This window comes from Cupressus sempervirens, chromosome 5 (genome assembly GCF_028749045.1).
Source record: "Cupressus sempervirens isolate cs-2001-9-10 chromosome 5, ASM2874904v1, whole genome shotgun sequence".
Lineage (NCBI taxonomy): Eukaryota > Viridiplantae > Streptophyta > Pinopsida > Cupressales > Cupressaceae > Cupressus > Cupressus sempervirens.
In genome coordinates, this window is record NC_143122.1 from 608,108,641 (window position 1) to 608,124,792 (window position 16,152).

The window sequence follows — 16,152 nt, forward strand, 5'->3', positions numbered from 1 at the left end:
GGAGTCTTCGATCAGTATGATTGAGATATATTTTGGTTATTGAGAACCATTGGATACTTTTGATTATCAGTGATACTTCAGTTGCTAGTTGAGAGTTGTTGTGGTCATGATTTTCTAGGGATGCTTGCTCATGGAGATTTGATGCTTTTATGCATATTTGATGATTTTATTATGGATTATCCTTTTTGATTTTGAGATTTATGATTCCATGAGCTTAGGGTAGGTTATCTGCGTGTAGTGTCGGGAAGTGGCTTGCAATGGGGGCTGGAGCCCTAAGAGGCTGCCAGGGTAACTCATTGTAAGTTGGATTAATAAGTGATAACATTCACACCTAATACTAACTGAATGAACCTAAAAAGATAAGTATTTTTGGTTCTCTCCCATGCCTTTAGTGCTTGTACAGGCTAGGATGGGAGTAGTGAGAATGCATGGTTGAGACCTTGCATTCCATAGTATGCCTCGTCAGTATGAGAGAATACTAGTGGCCGCATGAGATCAGTATGGACCCATGGAGTTTAGCTAACTGCCAGGGTAACTTGTACATGATAAATGTGCTGACACTTTCTCGCTTGCAGAGTAGGTTTCCTACATTTCATTGTGTGCCTTTGGGGATTAGATGTCAATTTTGTGTTTGGAACCTTTGAGTTAGTATACTTTTAGGATTTCTGGACTTATAGAAATTTGTGTTATGTGATTTTGATAGCCTGTTTGGGACTTGAGATTATCTCCTCAGCATGGTGGGAGTGGACCACTAAGGTACCACACAGTCGGGTGGTAGTGTATTTTCCACTCTTATCATTTGAGATTCATTGAGACATCATGACGATGCATCCTTCATGATGGTGGATATGTATCCTTTCATTGATGATTAGCATATGTTAGATGATGTTATCTTATGCTTATATTTGCATGTTAGATTACTTTCTACATATGATATAGTATATGTTAGGAGTGACATTCCTACTATGTTAATACCGATGATCTCTTTGATGATTTGGGAATGTTACGCACAAAGGGATGGCTAGGATCCATGATGGTCTAATGATGCTATTAACGGTTGGGAGGAACCGTGCACTTAGTTTATTATGTTTGATCTTCTATGAGGATGTATCATGTATATCATGTGATTATCTTTACTTTGATGTATCATGGATTGAAATAGGATGATGTACCATTATTCTACATATGTATATTCTTTTGAGCTTTTCATACCCTATGACATGTACAGTGGATGATTGAGCATTTGGAAATGTAATGTATAAACATTGGACTTATCATTATTATTTCATGTGGATGTTGTACTAGATGGATTCATGTATGTTAAGTGTTTTAGATGTAATTCAGCGTTAAGGGATCTTTAAAGAATGTAATCTGTTATGTATGTTATGTTTACTTTCAGATGGATTTTGCTATTGCTTCCGTTATTGTGCATAAGTTATATGTGGTATTTACTTTCATGTTAGAAAAAAAAAATGCTACCAAACTTAGTGGAATTCTAGGTTAATTCTTTGGATCCCTTGGCGGGGCATTACATTTGCTATCAGAGCCTGAGTTTCTACATTGGGAGCTCTGGGTATTTGGAACAATTAGAAACTTTGATCTAATAAGTGTATTCTTTCAAACTTGAAACTAGGTAAACTAAAACAAAACTTGAACTATTACTTGCATATGTTTCATGCTTCAACACTTAGTTTCAAAACTGGAAATTTTACTTAAACATAAACATAGAACTAAACTTAGCACCTTGTACTGTTGTAGGATGGTATCTGGGACTAGGTCTTCTGTTAGAGGCTATGATAGAGGTCGTGCTAGAGGCCGTGGTCATGGTAGAGTTGTCAGTGTTCATGAGTCTGCCCATGAGGGATCGGCTCATGTAGAGAGTAGGGAAGAGCACTCTAGTAGGCAGTAGGAAGAGAGCTGTAGAGAGGACTAGGCTGAGTCTGAGGAGGTTGGTTTGAGATAGATGGTGCAGACTATTCTAGAACGTCTACCTCCTGTTCAAGAATAGCCCAAAGTGCATCAGTCTGAACAAGAGCATAGACCCAGGTCTAGGAATCCTCAGAAGGATCGTCAGAGGTCCATTGTGTCCACTCAGATGAAGGATCTTTCAAGATCCAAGGTTAAGCCTTTTAATGGGCAAGGTTCTGGTTATGTGGCTGAGCAGTGGCTTATTTCCCTTGACAGTATTTTTTCCATGCAAGAGTTCGATAGCAATGTTAAGGCAAGATTTGTGATCACTAATTTAGAGAATTTTGGGGCCACTTGGTGGATGATTGAGGAGAAGAAGCTGGGAATTGATATGAGCAGTGTCACGTGGGAACTATTCTTAGAGAGTTTTCATGAATGATTCCTACCAGAAGAATGGAAACAACAAAGGGCAGATGAATTTCATAACCTCAGACAGTACACTTTGTTAGTGACTGAGTATGAGCGTAAGTTTTATGAGCTCATGTCTTTTTCAGGGTTCAGTGAAAATTTAGCTCAGTTGACACACCATTTTATTAGGGGTTTGAATAACCGTATTATTGGGGGTGTCAAGGTATTTGAGCCAAAATCCCTCAAGGATGCGATACATCAAGCAATCCTTGTTGAGCAAAGTGTCAACCTTGGTCAAGGTGGTTTTGTAGGAGCGCCGACAGCATCAGGATCTAAAGGCAACTACAATTCAGGTGGTAACAAGAAGTTTTCTTTCTCTAAGGGGAAGCAGTATTAGCAGTAGTCTCAGCAGACACAACCATAGAAGGGATCAAACTCTTAGGCTCAAGGTGGTGGCAAGGGTTCTAACACCAAGAACAAACACAATGCTCAACGCAATAAACAAAATCAGCCCAATCAGCCAGCTCAGAGTAGCCAATCTTTTGTTAGCAGGAACAGTCATCAGCAATCAAATGTACCACCTATGGGAAGAGGATCTGGTAGAAATACAAAATGTTTTTCATGTGGTCAGATTGGACATTATGCCGCTCAGTTTCCACAGTGAGAACCTCATTTTTCAGGACCTAGGCCTACAGTTTTAGAGCCTACAGTTGGCGATGCAGGTAGAGCCCATAGAGTTTTTACAGCAGTTGATCACCATCGGGCAGATCATCAGGGAATAGTGGTTGAGACCACAGGTGCTATTAGAGGTATATCTTTTTCAGTATTGTTTGATTTTGGAGCTACAGATTCATTTATTTCACCATCTATAGTTTCTAAGTGTAAGTTGGATGCAGTGAAGCAAGATCATGGTTGGCAAGTGGAACTAGCCTCAGGTTTTAAGGTCTCCACAGATTTTGTAGTTCATAAGTGTGGGCTTAGCTTAGGAAGCTTTGATACTACAGTGGATCTTCAAGTCATACCCCTTGGTTCCTATGATGTGGTTTTAGGCATGGACTGGCTTGGATCTCATAGAGCCAGTATAGATTGCAGGAAGAAGATTATATTGTGCCAAGATCACCAAGGGAATGATGTGAAGATAATTGGGATATCGAGGCCTATATCTCTGTGGATGATTTCTGCTATGCAAATGAAGTGAAGTTTTCATAAGGTATGTCAGATATTTTCTGTTATGGTAAATGATCTTGATGAGGAAGATCCTGTGAAGAAGACTTTAGATCACTTGATTTTACAGGAGTACGCTGATGTTTTCCCAAGTGAGATTCTGGGCATGCCTCCAAAGAGGGACATTGACTTTAGTATTGATCTGATTCCTGGAGTGGAGCCTATCTCTAAAGCTCCTTATCGCATGACTACACTGGAATTGGGTGAGCTACGTCTTCAACTTGAGGAACTTCTGGCCAAAGGGAGCATTCGACCTAGTGTATCACCATGGGGAGCTCTAGTGCTCTTTGTGAAGAAGAAAGACAATTCTTTGCACCTTTGTATTGACTATAGACAGTTGAATAAGGTGACTATTAAGAAAAGGTATCCTTTGCCTAGGATTGATGACTTATTTGATCAGATCAAGGGAGTTATAGTATTCTCCAAGATTGACCTTAAGTCAAGATACCACCAGCTTCGCATTAAGGAAGCCGACATTCACAAGACCACTTTTTGAACTCGCTATGGGCATTATGAGTTCATAGTGGTACCTTTTGGGTTGACTAATACTCCATTGGTTTTCTTGAGTTTGATGAATGGTGTGTTCTGATCTTATCTGGACAGGTTTTTACTTGTATTTCTTGATGACATATTGATATATTCTAAGACTCAGAAGGAGCATGAGGAACACCTGTGTTTGGTATTGTAGTGTTTGAGAGACAATCAGCTTTACGCCAATGCAGCTAAGTGTGAATTCTTCAAGTTGGAGATTCAGTATTTAGGGCATGTCATTTCTGGTGATGGTATTTCAATGGATCTTGCAAAGATTCAAGTGATAATAGATTGGCCAACACTGACTAATGTGTCAAAAATTTGTAGTTTCATGGGTTTAGCTGGTTATTATCGTAGATTTGTCCAAAACTTCTCTAGGATAACACATCCTATCACTTCTCTTTAGAGGAAAGGAAAGAAGTTCGTATGGACAAGGAAATGAGAGGAAGCTTTTCAGAAGCTCAAGGAGCTTTTGACCAGTCACCAATTTTAGCTATACCTGATCTAGAAGGTGATTTCATGGTGTGTACAGATGCTTCTCTTGAAGGGATTGGGACAGTGTTGATGCAGAATGGACGAGTGATTGCGTATGAATCATGCAAGCTCAATGATCATGAGCTAAATTATCTTACACATGATCTTGAGTTAGCAATAGTAGTTCATGCTTTGCCAAGATGGAGACATTTCTTGTTGGGGCATAGATTTGAGCTACACAGTGATCATCGTAGTCTTTAGTACATTTTTACTCAGCCTAATTTGAATGCTCGCTAGAGACGATGGATGGAATTTCTATGTGAGTATGATTTTGAGGTTAAGTACATTCAGGGTAAGGAGAATGTGGTGGTGGATGCTTTGAGTCATAGGAGACATGTAGTATCATCGATGACTCTTAGTGTGGACTTGAGGAGTCGGATTCTTCAGGCACTTCCTACGGATTCTTGGTATCAGGAAGTGTGCAGAGAGATTGATTCAGGAAGACCTTTGGAAGGTAGGTTTGCAAGTTATGTTCGAGAATCAAATGGTCTTTTGAGACATTTGGGGAGGATTTATGTGCCATTACCAGATGAGGTTTGCACATTGATTCTAGCAGAAGCCCATAATACACCTTACTTAGCACATCCAGGTGTCAAGAAGATGCATGCTAATTTGAGACATTTATTCTTTTGGTCTAGGATGAAGCTAGACATTGCTAATTATGTGGCTAGGTGCCTTAAGTGTCAGAGAGTTAAGGGAAAACATCAGCACCCGATTCGACTTTTGCAGCCTAATCTCATTCCTTCTTGGAAATGGGATATCATCTCCATGGACTTCATAGTAGGATTACCTATGACTGTTCGATGTCATGATGCTATCATGGTTATCGTTGATCGGTTGACCAAGGTGGCGCATTTCTCACTAATTAGGTCTTCCTATACAACACTTCTGTAGCTAATGTCTTCATGCATGACATTGTGAGATTACATGGTATTCCTAGAAAGATCATTTCTAACAGGGATCCTGTATTCACATCTGCATTTTGGACATTGTTGTAGCATGATCTTGGAGCACAGTTAAACTTCAGTTTGGCATATCATCCAGAGACTGATGGTCAAACAGAGAGGGTGAATCAAGTTTTGGAGGATATGTTACGGATGTATGTGATGGATAAGCAGACATATTGGGAGGACTATCTCTACCTAGTGGAGTTTTCTTACAACAATGGGTATCATAGTTCTATTGGCATGGCACCATTTTAGGCATTATATGGACATCCTTGTCATACACCCTTGAGTTGGGACAGCCTTGAGGATTGCATCATGTTGGGTCTAGAGATACTTCGTGATATGGAGCAATAGGTAGTGCATATCTGTGAGCACTTGACTACGGCACAAGATAGGAAGAAGAAGTATGTTGATCCTCATAGGACTGATAAGCAGTTTGCTTTGGGTGATAAGGTTTTCTTGAGAGTGCGTCTGCAAAAGAGTCTGATCTGATATGGAAAGGGTTCTAAGCTAGCACCTTCCTTTGTGGGACCATTCGAGATTCTAGAGAGGATTGGCCCGGTTGCTTACCACCTTGCTCTACCACCCAGCCTAGCTCGCATTCATGATGTTTTTCATGTTTCAGTACTTCGACAGTATATTCCTGATATTGTACATGTTCTTGATTGGAATGCATTGCAGGTAGAGGACAAGCAGCTGGCTTTGGAGTCAGTTCATATTCTGGAGTAGCAAGAGTTGACCCTCAAGGGTCAAACCATCGAGCAGGTAAGGGTCCAATGGGACCCTACTGATGATTTTTCAGCTATATGGGAGGATGCAGCTAGATTACGAGAGTTATATCCCTACCTGTTTGTAGGCTTCCAGGAGTAAGCCTAACCCAAGGGGGGGTGGATGTAGTGCCTTCCCTCATTTACATCATTTCTGGACATATTGTTGTTATTATTATCAGACTATGTTAGACTAGTTTTATGTTGATGGATTAGTGGTATTATTTTGAGATTATTAGACATTATGTTATGGATTCAGTGGTATATGATGAGATCATTTAGACTTTACATTTCATGTATGCATGATGATCATTACTTTGCTTTGTTTTCAGTTGTTGTTGATGATTAGTTAGATGGTTTATTATCTCATGTGTTTTATTATGGATACTTACCCCATACTTGCATGTGTATGGTATGCGTGTTTTCATATTGTATGGCATTTCTGATGTGGTTAAGGAAGGGAATCATAGTCACCTGCTTAGACGAGATCTACATGATGCACCACTTCCTGCCATTGTTTGTTTAGCTTAGCATTATATATATTGTATGTACATGCAAGGTTTTTCTGCAGGTTGCAGGTACCAGGTATCGACTTCCCTAAATTTCCAGGATGAGCGTACCCTATTATACTATCCCAATGATAAGAGAAGGGAGATAAATTCTCAAGTCCAAATCCCAAACCCTTAAACCATTTGTCCTAGTGAGATAGGACAAGTATCTGGATATTTTACCCACCGAATGTGTCGGATGACATAATTCGTGATTTTTAACCCTTTAGATTGATTTTGTGTGAATTGCTCTATGATGGGTTTTCATATTTTATCTTGGAGGTCTATGGTGAATTTTCTATTAATTAAGTTTTAATAAATAGATTTAATTAATTAATTAATTAATTGAGAAAATTAATATAAAATATCATGGGTTTTGATATTTTGATTATAATTAATTAAATGAGAATTAATTGAGGAAAAAGGTTTAAATAAAAGAAAATTAGAAATTAAAATTAATAATAATAATAAAGTAAAAAATAAATAATAATAATAAAAGTTATAAAAATTAAAATGAAAGTTATAAATATTTAAATAGAAATTATATAAAAAGTAAATTGGAGTTATAAGCTTGCATGGGAGTTAACGCACCTTTTCATTTCTCATATGTCAACAACACGGGGGTTAGTGCATCAATTAAGCACATGATGTCTACAACCTTATGATTCATCTAGAAGGTTGGAAAAGACCCCTACTTAGTTGGTGACACCTTCTAGCTATTTCTAGAAGCATTCTAGATGTTTCTTGAGAGCTCTTTATATTCAAGCATTCCTAAAAGCTTAGACATAGCGTTTGGAGAGCAATTGGAGCATTGGAGGACTCGACAACTCTGAAGAAGGGAGCTTCCTCTGCGGGTTTTCTGAGAAAGAGTGAATTAGCATCAGAGTCTGGGTAGATTCTTGTGATTTTACTTATTTTATTTCTGCATCTTGCATTCCCTATCTTCTTTGTGTCTTCCATATGTCTTCTGAGAATTTTTCCTATTTTTATTGTATGCATTCTCAATATGGGTAGTTAATTTATTTGAGAATTTTATATGCATAGATCTGAAGAAAAACACGGGGCTAGGGTTTAGATTCATAGGCAAACCCATTAGATAAATTATTGGAAAAATTTTGAGATCAAAGGTTTATAGGAAAATTCTGAGGATTGGAATTTATATATATATATATATATCTTGTGTATATATATGTTTATATTTTTAATTTGCACACACACACACACACACACACATATATATATGTATACATGTTTATATGTTGTGATGTTTTTAATTATGCATGTATATATATATATATATATATATATATATATATATATATATATATATATATATATATATATATATATATATATATATATATATATATATGTATATACATATACCTTCATATATATATATATATATATATATACACACACATATACCTTCATATATATATATATATATTAAAAAATTGAATATTATACCATTAATCGAAAATGTTTTGAAAAACATTAAACTTTATTAAGAACCAAATCGCATACCTGAATGGAAAATTGCATAAGTGATTTTAAGAAAAGTAATATGCATAAGTGGGGGGGATGAGACTCGCGCCCTCGTGCCACTGTGGTCGCAGTGTACTGGCCGTCACAGATACTGCGATGGCAGGGGTACACAGTACCCGCTAACATTGCAGGCCCTGCGACCGTAGGGTCCTGCGTACCACCGACAGTTTATATGTTATATGTATGTTTATAACACTTGCCACATATGAAGTCATTTTTTTTATTGTTATTAATATGTTAAATGGTATTAATTGAATTTATTAATTCGATTTTGTAAAATGTAATAATAATTTATATATATAATATGTTAATATGTTAATAATAATTTGAATTATAATTATATAACTGATAAATGATTTATACTAAAGGTTCATTTCTTTTATAATGGTGAACTCTTGTTTAATTTTTAAGATTTAATTAATTTTTTTATAAAGTATATGAAATTTAATTGTTAGTTTGGTGGGGAACATTTTCAAACAAAGATTATAACTGGAAGATGGAATTTAAGAAAAAAACTTTTATTCATCCAAACGTACAAAATGTTCCTCCAATTCATTCTCTAAACTTGGAAACATAAACTGAGATCTCTACATGTAAATTCAAGTTTGTAAATTTAGCAAAACGAAAACATGTGTTTGCATTGTGTATTCTCTATGCTATTGTTTTGGGTTTTGGGTTGACTAGTGTTGACCAATTATAGGATGTCTACCAGAGGCTTGGGGGTTATGTGATTGTGATGTCATGATGATGTTTTAATCTCGATCTTTATAAACCCAACCATGGTTATGTGATGGAATGCTCTATGTATTGGTTGTAATTACTAATTGTTATAGTTGAGATTCTTATGTATGAGACACTTGACTTAAACATTTTTGGTCATCGATCAGTTATCCTTGGTTATTTTCTAGTCACCATGATGGTACTGTAATGTGGATTTATTCTTGATGATGTCATGTTGTGACATGCTTGACTCAACCATTTTTGGAGTCTTTGATCAGTATGATTGAGATATATTTTGGATATTGAGAACCATTGGATGCTTTTGATTATCAGTGATACTTCAGTTGCCAATTGAGAGTTGTTGTGGTCATGATTTTCTATGGATGCTTGCTCATGGAGATTTGATGCTTTTATGCATATTTGATGATTTTATTATGGATTATCTTTTTTGATTTTGAGATTTATGATTCCATGAGCTTAGGGTAGGTTATCTGCGTGTAGTGTCAGGAAGTGGGTTGCAATGGGGGCCAAGGCCCTAAGAGGCTGCCAGGGTAACTCATTGTAAGTTGGATTAATAAGTGATAACATTCACACCTAATACTAACTGAATGAACCTAAAAAGATAAGTATTTTTGGTTCTTGCCCATGCCTTGAGTGTTTGTACAGGCTAGGATGGGAGTAGTGAGAATGCATGGTTGAGACCTTGCATTCCATAGTATGCCTCATCAGTATGAGAGAATACTAGTGGCCGCATGAGATCAGTATGGACCCATGGAGTTTAGCTAACTACCTGGGTAACTTGTATGTGATAAATGTGATGACACTTTCTCGCTTGCAGAGTAGGTTTCCTACATGTCATTGTGTGCCTCTAGGGATTAGATGTCAATTTTGTGTTTGGAACCTTTGAGTTAGTATACTTTTAGGATTCCTGGACTTATAGAAATTTGTGTTATGTGATTTTGATAGCCTGTTTGGGACTTGAGATTATCTCCTCAGCATGGTGGGAGTGGACCACTTAGGTACCACGCAGTCGGGTGGTAGTGTATTTTCCACTCTTATCATTTGAGATTCATTGAGACATTGTGATTGATGCATCCTTCGTGATGGTGGATATGTATCCTTTCATTGATGATTAGCATATGTTAGATGATGTTATCTTATGCTTATATTTTCATATTAGATTACTTTCTACATATGATATAGTATATGGTACGAGTGGCATTCCTACTATGTTAATACCGATGATCTCTTCGATGATTTGGGAATGTTACGCACGGAGGGATGGCTAGGATCCACGATGGTCTAATGATGCTATTAACGGTTGGGAGGAACCGTGTACTTAGTTTATTATGTTTGAGCTTCTATGAGGATGTATCATGTATATCATGTGATTATCTTTACTTTGATGTATCATGGATTTAAATAGGACGATGTACCATTATTCTACATATGTATATTCTTTTGAGCTTTTCATACCTTGTGACGTGTACAGTGGATGATTGAGCATTTGGAAATGTAATGTATAAACATTGGACTTATCATTATTATTTCATGTGGATGTTGTACTAGATGGATTCATGTATGTTAAGTGTTTTAGATGTAATTCAGTGTTAAGGGATCTTTAAAGAATGTAATCTGTTATGTATGTTATGTTTACTTTCAAATGGATTTTTCTATTGCTTCCATTATTGTGCATAAGTTATATGTGGTATTTACTTTCATGTTAGAAAAAAAATAATGCTACCAAACTTAGTGGAATTCTAGGTTAATTCTTTGGATCCCTTGGTGGGGCATTACAGTGGAGGTGCCTATAGCATCAGGATCTAAGGGTAACCACTGTAGACACCTAAATTTGATTACACTGCTTTGGTAATCTAATTTAGCCATCTCTAAAGGCATCATTAATTAAATTCTTATTTAATTAATCATTTTCCATTCCTAGTTGATTAATTTAATTAATCATCTATAGTCCTAATTGATAAATCAAATAATCTATTATTTATCAATTAAATCCTTTTCTCCTATCTAATTCCAAAAATCCCCATTTATTAAATAAATCTATTTGATAAATGAAATCCTCAAATTCAAAAACCCCTAACCTATCTCTAATCCTCCATTTAGCCTAATCCACCCCATCCACCCATACTAACCAAGCTTAGCCACTAACTCACCCACCCTCATTAATGCCATCCACTTGCACATCTCTAACATCCCTAATCTAATCCTAAACCCAAGCCTAATCCACCCCCTAATGTTGTCACATTCCTTAAACAAGTTTAAGACTTTCCTAATCCAAACCAAAGTCTCCCCTCAAAAAACCCAACCACTAAGTCATGAGTGCTCTTACAAAACATAAAGACTCTTACAAGCCCACTCATGACTCTTACACCCATCTTCCACACTCTTCCCTCTTCCACACTCATTCCTCTTACATCCCTCTTACATACTCAACCCCACTCATCATGCCTTTAACCAACCCTTTACCCTACCCTCTCACACTCATCCTCCTTGTGACAAGTGTCACCTTCCCATTGGTGCTAGACAAGCACAATCCATGTGCTCTCCTTTGAGTGCATCCTAGCCCTCCTTAAGCCTTCATCCATCCTTGCATCTAAGCCCTCCATCCCTCTACCCCTTAGCCTATAAATTGGATCCCATCCCAAGCCATTTCATCAACAATCTTTGAGCTAAATTTACCATGCCCTTTTGAGAGCCAAAAGACATACCCATACCCTTATAATGCCAAATTGAGAGCTCACAAAGCTACCAATTTGCCATTACCCATCTCCATTGAAGCATCTTTTGAGCATCTTGAGCATACATCCACAGCAAAAGGACACATCTACAGAATCAAGAAAGCATGGAGTGTTTTCTCTTGTGAGGTTTGCACTTCTTGTTTGCTTTCTTTGTCTAAGCATATATGTGAATTTAGTTTTTTGGTTTGTGAATGTTTACTTTATTTGTAAATGTTCTTTGCATACTAATTCTTGTTCTACAACCACAACTTAGGTGGAAATAGGAAGCCTCCTTTTCTTAAGGGGAAATAGTATCAACTGCAACTTCAGCAGACATAGCAACAGAAGGGATCGCACCCTTAGGCTCAAGCTGGTGGCAAAGCTTCTAATTCCAAGAACAACCACAATGCGTGGAGAAATAAACAAAATTAGCACACTCAGCTTGTATAGAGTAGCTAATCTTTTGCTAGTATGGATAGCCACTAGTAGTAGAATGCACCACCTTTAGGGAGAGGATCTGGCATGAGTATAGGATGTTTTACATGTGGGTAGGTTGGAAACTTTGCAACTCATTGTCCACAGCAACCACCTTAGTATTCAAGTCCTAAGCTAGTAGCATCTAAGCCCATAGTCAGAGATGTAGGTAGAGATCATGGAGTGTTTGTAATGGTAGATCATCATTAGGAAAACCATCAAGGGACAGTGGTTTACACTACAGGAGCTATCTGAGGTATACCTCTGTCTGTGTTGTTTGATTTAGATGCTACAGATTCTTCTATTTCTCCATATCTAGTCACTAAGTGTAAGCTAGAAGTGGTTAAGCAAGATCATGGTTGGAAAGTGGAACTAGCCTCAGGCACTAAGGTCTCCACATATTCTGTAGTTCATAAGTGTGGGCTTAGCATAGGAGAATTTGATACTGCAATTGACCTTTGGGTTATAACTCTTGGCTCCTATGATGTGGTCTTAGGTGTGGATTGGCTTGGCTCTCATAGACCTAGCATAGACTATAGGAAAAAGACTATTATGTGTCAGGATGACCAAGGGAAGGATGTGAAGATTATTGGGATTCTGAGACCTATATCTCTACAGATGATTTTTGCTAAGAAATTGAAGCAGAGCTTTCGTAAGGGATGTCAGATATTTTCTATTATGGTAAATGAGCTAGATGAGGAAGATCCTATGAGAAAGATTTTGGATCATCCTATTTTACAAGAGTATGCAAATGTTCTTTTGAGTGAGATTCTTGGCATGTCCTCGAAGAGAGACATTGATTTTAGTATTGACCTCACTCCAGGAGCAGAGCCTATCTCTAAAGCTCCTTACCATGTGACCACATAGGAATTGGGTGAGTTACATCTTTAGCTAGAGGAACTTTTGGCCAAGGGGAGTATCCAACCTAGTGTATCGCCATGGGGAGCTCCAATGCTCTTTGCAAAAAAGAAAGATGATTCTTTGCACCTTTGTATTGATTATAGATAGCTGAACAAGGTGATAATACAGAACAGGTATCTCCTACCAAGGATTGATGATTTATTTGATTAGATCAAGGGAGCTGTAGTGTTCTCCAAGATTGACCTTAAGTTAGGATACCATCAGCTTCACATAAAAGAAGCTGACATTCACAAGACTGCTTTCTGAACTCGCTATGGGTACTATGAGTTCACAGTGGTACCCTTTGGGCTGACAAATGCTCCATCAATTTTCATGAGCTTGATGAATGGGGTATTCCAATCTTATCTTGATAGATTTTTACTTGTGTTTCTTGATGATATATTGATATATTATAAGTCTCAGAAGGAGCATGAGGAACTTCGATGATTGGTTTTGTAGTTCTTGAGAGATAATTAGCTTTATGCCAATGCGGCGAAGTGTGAATTCTTCCAATCAGAGATATAGTATTTAGGGCACATCATATTAGGTGAGGGTATCTCTGTAGACCTTGCAAGATCCAATCAATAGTAGATTGGCCTACACCTACTACTATGTTAGAGATTCATAGTTTCATGGGTCTAGTTGGTTATTATCCATAGATTCATCCAAAACTTCTCCAAAATAGCGCATCCTATCACTTCCCTTTAGAGGAAAGGAAAGAAGTTTATATGGAAGGAGAAATGTGAGGAAGCATTTTGGAAGCTCAATGAGCTTTTGACCAATGCATCGATCTTAGTAGTACTTGATCCAAAAGGTGATTTCATGATGTGTACAGATGCTTCCCTTGAGGGAATTGGAGCGATTTTGATGCAGAATGGACGAGTGATTGCATATGAATTGCACAAGCTCAAAGATCATGAGTTGAATTATCCTACACATGATCTTGAGTTAGTAATATTAGCTCATGCTTTGATGAGATGGATACATTTCTTGTTGGGGCACAGATTTGAACTACATAGTGATCATCGTAGTCTTGAGTACATTTTCACTCAACCTAACCTGAATGCTCACTAGAGGCAATGGATGGAATTTCTATGTGAGTATGAATTTGAGGTAAAGTACATTCAAGGGAAGGAGAAAGTGGTGGTAGATGCTTTGAGTCATAGGATACATGTGATATCATTTATGAATCTTAGTGTTGATTTGAGGAATCAGATTCTTCAGGCACTTCCTATAGATTCTTGGTACCAGGAGGTGTACGGAGAGATAGATTTAGGGAGACCTTTAGAGGGTAAGTTTTTAGGCTATGTCCTAGAGTTAGATGGCCTTTTGAGACATTTAGGAAGGATTTATGTACTGCTACTAGATGAGCTTCACACCTTGATCCTAGCAGAGGCCCATTGTGCACCCTACTCGACATATCTAGGTGTCAAGAAGATGCATGCAAACTTGTGACATTTATCCTATTGTTTCAGGATGAAGCACGACATTGTTGATTATGTAGCTAGGTGTCTTGAGTATCAGAGAGTCAAGGTAGAACACCAGCATCTGGCAAGACTCTTGCAACCAAATCTCATTCCTTCATGGAATTGGAACATCATCTCTATGGACTTCATAGTAGGATTACCTATGATTGCTCATTATCATGATGCTATCATGGTCACCATTAATTGGTTAACTAAGGTGGCACATTTTTCACCAATTAGGTCTTCCTATACTATAGCATCTATAGCTAATGTCTTCATGCATGACATCATGAGACTACATGGTATTCCCTGAAAGATCATTTCAAATAGGGATCCTGTATTCACTTCTACATTCTAGACATCACTAAAGCATGAGCTTGGAGTGTAGTTGAATTTTAGTTTGGCATATCACCCAAAGATAGATGGTCAGATAGAGAGAGTGAATTAGGTTTTGGAAGATATGTTAAGGATGTATGTGATGGATAGGTAGACACATTGGGAGGACTATCTTTACCTAGTGAAGTTTGCTTACAACAACGGATATCACAGTTCTATTGGCATGGCACCATTCTAGGCTTTATATGGATGTCCTTGTCATACACCTTTGAGTTGGGATAGTCTTGAGGATCGCATCTTGTTGGGTCCTGAGATGCTTCATGATATGGAGCAACAAGTAGTGTGTATCTGTGAGCACTTGACTATGGCATAGGATAGGTAGAAAAAGTATGTTGATGCACATAGGATAGATAAGTAGTTTGTTGTGGGAGATAAGGTATTCTTGAGAGTGCATCCATGGAAGAGTCTAATCCATTATGGAAAGGGTTAAAAACTAGCACCTCACTTTGTGGGACCATTCAAGATTCCTGAGAGGATTGGCCCAGTTGCCTATCACCTTGCTTTACCACCCAACCTAGCTCGCATTCATGATGTTTTCCATGTTTCAATACTTAGGCAATATATCCCTAATGTAGTACATGTTCTTGATTGGAATGCTGAAATGTCCCTTTTCTAATTTTGTATGATATTTTCAACATTTAATCAGATCTTTAAGATCAAACAACTAATATCACAAAGATCCTCCAAATTTTTCAAGAAACCCCAAATCAGGTATGCCAGAAATGGTGCCAAAAGCTTCACACCTTCACCTATTATTAATAAATCTAAAAATGGAAATTTTTAAAAAAATTTCAGCAGCATAACAGCCTACAAAATGACATTTCCAGATCTGTATAGCCTTTACACAACAGCTCACAAATGTAGGACAAAAACTATGCTCATCGGGCTCCCGAAATTAACATAAAAATGCTCGAAAACACCACAAAACACTAATAAACTATATCAGAAGTTTAATCACATCCCAATAAATATATTCAGCTCTATTTTAACATCTTAAAGTCTGAAATACAGCATCAACCCAAACTGATATGAAATACTCTACTGAA